At 37.0% G+C, this 7,608-nt stretch overlaps 1 long non-coding RNA gene across 1 annotated transcript; it reads right to left on the bottom strand.

Annotated features, from left to right (window-relative positions):
- Positions 1-279: 279 nt before the first annotated feature.
- Positions 280-3,521, bottom strand: LOC131986766 (uncharacterized). Its single transcript, XR_009395706.1, has 3 exons — positions 3,236-3,521; positions 2,331-2,512; positions 280-1,618 (listed from the first exon to the last, which is right to left on the bottom strand). It is a non-coding gene; the product is annotated as an uncharacterized LOC131986766 (long non-coding RNA).
- Positions 3,522-7,608: the final 4,087 nt, after the last annotated feature.

Raw genomic sequence — 7,608 nt, 5'->3', positions numbered from 1 at the left:
TTGGATTTGGCCGTCTAGCAAAAAATGCCGACATTTTTGCGAGGGACATGGGGGCTAAATTTTTTATAAAGGGTGTATAGAAGTCAAATCAGTCGTCAAAACATATTAGCCAGAGAATGGTCACGGAATTGAGGTTTATGACCCAACTATTTACAGGGACAGAGTTAAAGCTGCCAGACTCCATGGACAAAAACAATAATTTCACCTCACAGAACACAACAGTTTGATCCGGCTCAGGCTGCAGGTTTTCCTTTCAGAAAATCTTAAATGTAATAAATCTTATATATTAAATATATTTATAAAACAGTCACCGTCAATAACAAACCACTTTGCTAACTGGAGGTCCACCATGTATTTACTGTCAGGCTGGACATGTTACATGGCAACCAGTAGTGGAAGAAGTATTCATATCTTTACTGCAGTAAAAGTACTAATACCACACTGTGAAAATACTCCAACACAAGTAAAAGTGCTGCATTCAAACCTTACTGAAATAAAGGCATTATCCCTTACATAACTTATTTCACCAGTTAATTATTTAAAAAAACATTAAAGTGGTTCCACACATTTGAACATGTTTATTTATCTGAAATATCTGTAAACTAAATGATTTAAAGAGACTGTATCCCAAATCTGACACATCTGCAATGCCGCACTTTCCGGTGTTTTCACAGTCATTTAGAATAAGATCGCCACCACCAGTGTAGGTATAATTGATTTATATATATTTAAAAATCTACGTGTGAAATTTAATTTATGTACATGGAGATTTACATGTCTAATTACAATATGAAAGAAAATCTGATGAGAGAAAGCAGTAAGAACAGTTGGGTGACGATCTTAAGAATACATCTGTATTTTTACTGTACTGCATTTTATTGTGAAGGTCAGAAGTCCAGGTGTGTTATAATGATGGTTGATAACGGTGATATTTATTTGGCTTTCCCAGAAACATCCAATTTCCCCCGAAAAACTCAGCAGCCCCCATTGTTTTATTGTTTTATTGTTTTACAGCAGGAGATCCAAGTGTCCGATTTGGGATACAGTTAGCACACGGCTAATTCACCGGTGTTAGCGTCCTATTGCCAGCTCTGGTAAACCCGAGGCTAACGTACACGGTTAAAAAAAAATTTTGGTTCGAAAAATAACAAGTTAGACTTTAGTTAGTGTGTAGTTTAGTTTCACACCATTTAATTAATTGGAAGCATAACATGATCATTTATATTAGTAGTTAATGTGAAATTTAGATAAAATCCTAGCCGAGCGGTGTCTGATTTGAGATACAGTTACGCAGGTCAACTGGTTGGAACTGAATGACGTTATCAAATCCTAAAATAGAACGTAAGTATCATAGCATCATCACGCGTCAGAGACACAAGCCCCGCCCCCTCACTCTCAGCCCCGCCCACACATTAAACAACTCAGAAGCTGTATCCCAAAGTCAAGGAAGGATCCGCAAACGGCTGAATTTGAAGGATACGAAGTCATCAACAGCTGAAGGACTGTCCCAATGTCCAGGATCCTCCAGAGGACAGAGTCCTTCTTTTGCCCAAATTCCAAAGATGTTTGTTTGTATCCTCCGTGTCCCGAGTACCCATAAAGCCTTGCACACACCAGTCTACCGGGAGATTGAAAAATGGCGAGAGAAGAAACAGCGGGAATGATCAGCATCACGTGGGACTGATGAAAATGACAAATAAAAGTATTTCTTGCTGACAGACAGACTATACCGTTCTACCGTTAAATCTGAATGGTGGAAATAACACATATTGAAAAGAATAAAGCTTCTATAATGATTTTTCTTTTCATTTATTATAAATGTAGAAATGTCTGTGGTCTTTTTGGTGTTTTATTTTGCTTCGTGTTTTAGTTTGAAATGTTGAATTTGAGCTCAGTGAAGCACTTTAAATAAGCACATTATATATATAAATGCTTTTAGTGAGAGCAGTTCAATGAAATAAAGACAAGCATTTCTCTACACCTTATTCTTGTTAAAAATCATTCACATTATATGAAAGTTATGGAGCGATAAAAGGTGACCTTATGGTGTTAAAGGCGACGCAATGAAAAATGTGGGTGCACCTAAACTTCGTGCTGGTGTGCCTAACTTATTATTATGCCTAACTTATTATTATATTTCCAAGAAAATAAACTCATCAAAATTCATATCAGACCAAAAATAAACATTTTCCTGTTTTCTACAACCGTCACGTACCATGACACTTAAATATTTACACACTTAACGCACTTTTAGCTCCCGAACCACATATCACAGGGGATTCATATTAGTTTACAGACATCTGTAGTCAGATAAAAAGTGAGGAACTCACCTGTAAATAGAACAGAAACCAGTGAAGCAGGACAACTGTTGCTGCTCCTCCTCTCATCTGGATGATGAGCCCAGCTCCCAGGAGGCATTGCAAGGAGCCCAGTGACGCTGCTGGTCAGTGCTGCCACCCAGCGGCCAGTTCACGCTACAGCAGCTCACTGGGAGCTTCTGTCATTTATCATTCTTAGACAATAAAATCACATAATACAACTGCTATGAACACAAAAATATTATATATATATATATATATATATATATATATATATATACATACATGGGTCACTTGGTGTAACCATTAATTTCTTTTCATAAAAATCTGATTATTTACAGGAAATTAATTAAATTAAATTAAATTAAATTAAATGATAAAAAAAAAATACAATCCATGTTTATATTGCAACATTATGGTATATAACAAATTTTCCATAATTTGTCTAAACTTTAGAAAAAAATGGTAATGGTGAAATGGTGAAATGTGTAAATGTAGAAATACTCAGAAATGTTTTTTAAAATTAAGTAATTAAATGTATAAGTCCAACTAAATACACTGTAAAATATTAATATATATCTATATTTATATAGATATATATTTATAATAATTTTGTGGTTACACCATTTGACATCTTGCCAACCCTTATTTGTCACTGACCCACATACATTAATACACACACACCTATATGTATGTTTAAATTAATATGAAGTTCAGAGTGTTGCACCATCAAACACAAAAGTCTCAATAAACCCAAAAAGAAGCGAGTTAACGGATTCCCTGTGAGTGACCCGGGACAAACAGACATTACATTATTAATTATCACATAAAAACGTGATCTAAAGGTTTAATTTACCTTTTTAACGCATTTTAAAAGGCGAACGTCTGTCGGTTACATGAAGTGAACGGCTACAAACCTGCTCAGCTCGCTCGTTTTAAAGTTGATCTCGCCGAGTATCTGTCTTTAAAAGCACTTTGATCCAAAAACAGTGGATTTAATGAGTAATAATGAGTCAGATAAACGGTGCCGTGCTGTCCGGAGGTGTTTCTCTGCTCCGGTGTCGCTGCTTTCTCTGCGGAAATCCACAAAAGTGAAATATTAAGTTAGACGGCGGGAAAACATTCTGCTGGGAGACGATTCACGTCACAACACCGAGACGGTTATAACTCAACGGCAGAGGTGTTGTGGAGAGAAAGGTTGCCTCTCTGTCTCACAGCTCACTCTCGCGAGATCTGTCAACACACATAGCGTTACACAAAGTCTCGTGAGACTGTGTTAAACCTTGTCACATCATTGATACAACAGCAGGAACAGGCAGCATTGTCGTAGCCACGGGTGTGCCGGTGCCACCCACAGAGGCAGCTGGCACACCCAAAAAAATTGCCGTCAGATGATGCGTTGCGACACCTGGGCAGGTGTGCACTCATCAGGAGTGATTCTAATTTGCGCTCCTTGTGGATTATGATCCTTGACAGACAGCTGGTCGAACTGAACAACCGTTTCCAGAGTGACTCTTATGGAATAATGAAGGCTGCTGCCTCCCTGCTGCCTGCGTCTGACGCAATTTGCCAGTTGGACGAATTGCGCGCGCCGTGCAGGCATTATAGACTTGATTTGGAGGCCTCTGAACTCACTGTGTTTGGGCAACTCATCAGGCGTAAAGTTGACGGGGGACATCAGTTCCCGTCCCTTATTGAAGTCTTGGATTCATGTGACAAAGATGTTTTTCCCAACATGAACTGTTTACTGCGTATTCTGTTGTCACTGCCTGTCACAAGTTGCTCTGTGGAGCGCCTGTTATCGGTTGTGAACAGGATTAAATCCACCAGCAGAGCTACAATGCTCACAGAGAGACTTGACAGCATTTCGTTGCTCATGTTTGAAAAGGAGCTCGCAGAGAAACTGGACTCCGATGAAATAATAAATGCGTTCAAGGCCAATCCGCCGTCTTGCCCTGTAAATTCAGAGCTGCGCAGTGCGCACAGGTGAGCGCAGTATCGTTGTGTCCTTTACTCTGCTGCTAAGCCCAATGTCTTCAGATAGTTAAATAGTGTTTTTGATCACACGTAATGTGGATACGTTATGGCTCCGTGCATGAGTAAGTGCATGAATGTTATATTTCACTATGTTCATCTCATTGGGCACGCAATGTCTGTGTGAGTGTTGTGTTTTTGCGGTGTGCTTTTTCTATTATTTTGTTATGCTGGGCTTACACCAAACGATTTCCCCAGTCTCAGACTAAAAACTGAAAGTCTTTAGTAAATCTAGGAGTTTTACTGGAGTCACGGCGCTCCCGTCATCTCCATCGTTAAGTTTAAGGTAGTAATCTGCTCTGTTTCATGTCAGTCTTTTCCTAGTCTTGGGTTTGGATCATATCAAACGTGTTTGATATGATCCAAACGTGTTTGATATGATCGCAAGTCTCAGTAATGTAACACAATCAACAACCAATATATGAGCGGGGAAAAGGTCCCCGGTTCCAGACCGGCCAGTAAAACCACTTCCACAGGAAAAAGGAACATCACAATAATGCCTCAATAAAAATATAGTGATGTCATATATTTATGGCCACAAGTGGGATTTTGGGGGCGCTGTTTCTTAGTAAAGAGAACAGTAAGGAGATCCAGTAAAAATGTATCAATAAATGTAGGCCTATACATAAATAAGTAATAAATAATCGATAATTAATGTATGATTAACTAAATGAGAGTTGAAAGAGCTGATAAATATAAATATTCAATTAAACACATAATTAAATAGGGCATAAATGTATATCATGAATTCATTAATACATTTTCCTTTCCTTTATTCTTCCTTATATCTATTTTGTTTACTGTAAAATAGTCAACTTTTCATGTCAGAAAAACAGAAACCTTTTTTCAGCTTTGTGAGGGGCAATTGTGGCGTCTAATCATCTTTTTATTGTTTTTGTTTTTTTCAACACAAACCACTTCACACACTAGAGCAGCTGGAGCCAAAAGCTGCTTCTCCTCCATTTAGTCAATTTTTACTTAGAGCATGATGAGGAAAAAAATGCATGGTAGGTAAAAAATGCTAAAAGAATCTAGTTGTAGTCTTGAACATAGTGACCCTGAAAGATTGACAGTCTTTGTAGAGTCTCAGTGTGAGACTAGACTGGGACTAAAAACTCTAAACACTTGTCTTTAGATGTGAGCAGGTGTGAGCTGATAGTCTTCCAGGAGTCTTTTCCAAATCTTTTCAAAGTCTTCTGGTGTATAGGTAGCATTATCGATTTATTTGAGAGCACGTCATAAGTGAATGTTTAGACCTGCTGTGAACTGTTGACTATTACTGAAGAGAATGTGTGGATATGTTGTTGTTGTTGTGTTAATAATGTTCATTATTAACACATTCTTTTGAATGTTTGTGGAGGTGTAATAAATTTGGCACACCCAGTATTGCTGGTGCACACCCAATGTCTTTTTTCTGGTTAGCCAGTGACAGGCAGTAAGCTATTATAACTCTTAATAAAGCCTAAAATATAAAATATCAGAGATTATGAAACTTTATAAAAGATTATAGATCACAGAGGCCATTTATTGTTAAAATCATCAGTATTATGGAAAGTGTTCTCTATTATCTCCATGAAAAAGAAAACACCAAATAAATCCTCACACAAGTAAATTATGACAAATATAAAGAAACAGACAATTTGTGAAATAATTAAAGAAATTTATTAAATTCATTGCAGACATTATTATGTTATTTCATCATACATTTTCAAAGCAACATTACTTTGTTTGATATTATTTTATTTCATTATAAACTAATTTTTATTTAAAAAAAATGTAAAAATCTGGTTTTATTTCATGACGGCATTGTTCCAAGTGAAACTTTAATTCATAAACCAAAAAATATGAAGGAACCAAATATCTGATCTCATCATAAAGAATATTTGTCATCTAATCTTATTAATATTATCAATGAAATGTCAGAAAATAGTGTAAAATCTCTGTTATAAACCCCCACAGCACACACACATGAATTCAAAAGTCTTGTATAATAATAATAATAATAATAATAATAAACCAACAAGTTTAAATATGAGTAAATATAAGTTTATGACCATATATGACTATGAAAAGCATTAAATATTCATATTTGAAAAGCCAGAACTGTTTGGCATGTTTTGATGCGATATATTAACTCAAATGAAGAAAGATGTTTTTACTCATGGAAGTAGATTTGAATGATTCAACACAACATTAAAGTTTAAAGGTGTATTTTCACTGGAGTTGATTCCAGTCAGATCTCATTTATATTATCTTACCTATAAAATGTGAAAAATAATAAAACATTACCTGTTATAGATTCCCACAGCCCGAACAGATCAATTCAAATGTCTTGTTTTAATAAACAGACAGTCTCTCTATGTTTAAATATGAGTAAATATAAGTTTATGACCAATAAACACATTAAATCTTTAAACTGGAGAAGCTAGAACCAACAGATATTTGACATTTGAGCTTGTAAAATGACTAAAATGATTATTTGATTATAAAAACAGCTGCAAGGAGTCGATTAATCAGCTAATTATTGCAGCTCTATTCTCACACATCACACAAAGACTCTGACCCCTTTTCCACCAGAGCCGGTTTCAGGCCGGTGCCCAATTGAAAACAGTTCTTTGATTTTCCACCGCAAAAGAACCAGTTCCCAGCCGAGAAAACTGGTTCCACTACGGCACCAACTGTTGGCTGGTCTTGAACTGTGAACTGCTTATATCAGGGGCTGGGGGCGGGGCTATCTGACCAACAAGACCAACTAAAACATGTTTCATCCAATTATTTGATTTGTTTAACTGCAATGTGATTGATACGGGCCAGCTAGCATGCTAACATTAGCTTACAACAAAGTCCAACATTAACATGTTACGTTGAGTGTTAATCAGAATGTATTGGGCGTCCATAGTGATCTAGATGAGCAGCAGATGTGCTGTAGAGACATGTAGTCTGTTGTTGTTATACTGGCTGAGAGGACGGAGACATACAGACGTTAACAGAGACGTAATGACCAGGCTCTCTGTGGAAAAGAAAACAGGTTCAGAGCTGGTTCACAAGTGGAACCAACTGTGAACCAGCACTAGCACCGGCTCCAAACGCTCCTGAAACTGCTTTGGTCCAAAAGGGGTATCTGAGTAAAGAAACACACTTTTCTGATTCACAGCAAATCTAAATTAAAGCTCCACCTTTCTGGTCTTCTACTTCTCCTTGTGGAAGGCTTTTCCATCTGCCTGCTTCCTAAAGCTCAGTGTGACGTCGTCATTCA

This window comes from Centropristis striata, chromosome 15, assembly GCF_030273125.1.
Source record: "Centropristis striata isolate RG_2023a ecotype Rhode Island chromosome 15, C.striata_1.0, whole genome shotgun sequence".
Lineage (NCBI taxonomy): Eukaryota > Metazoa > Chordata > Actinopteri > Perciformes > Serranidae > Centropristis > Centropristis striata.
This window is presented reverse-complemented; position numbering and strand designations above follow the sequence as displayed.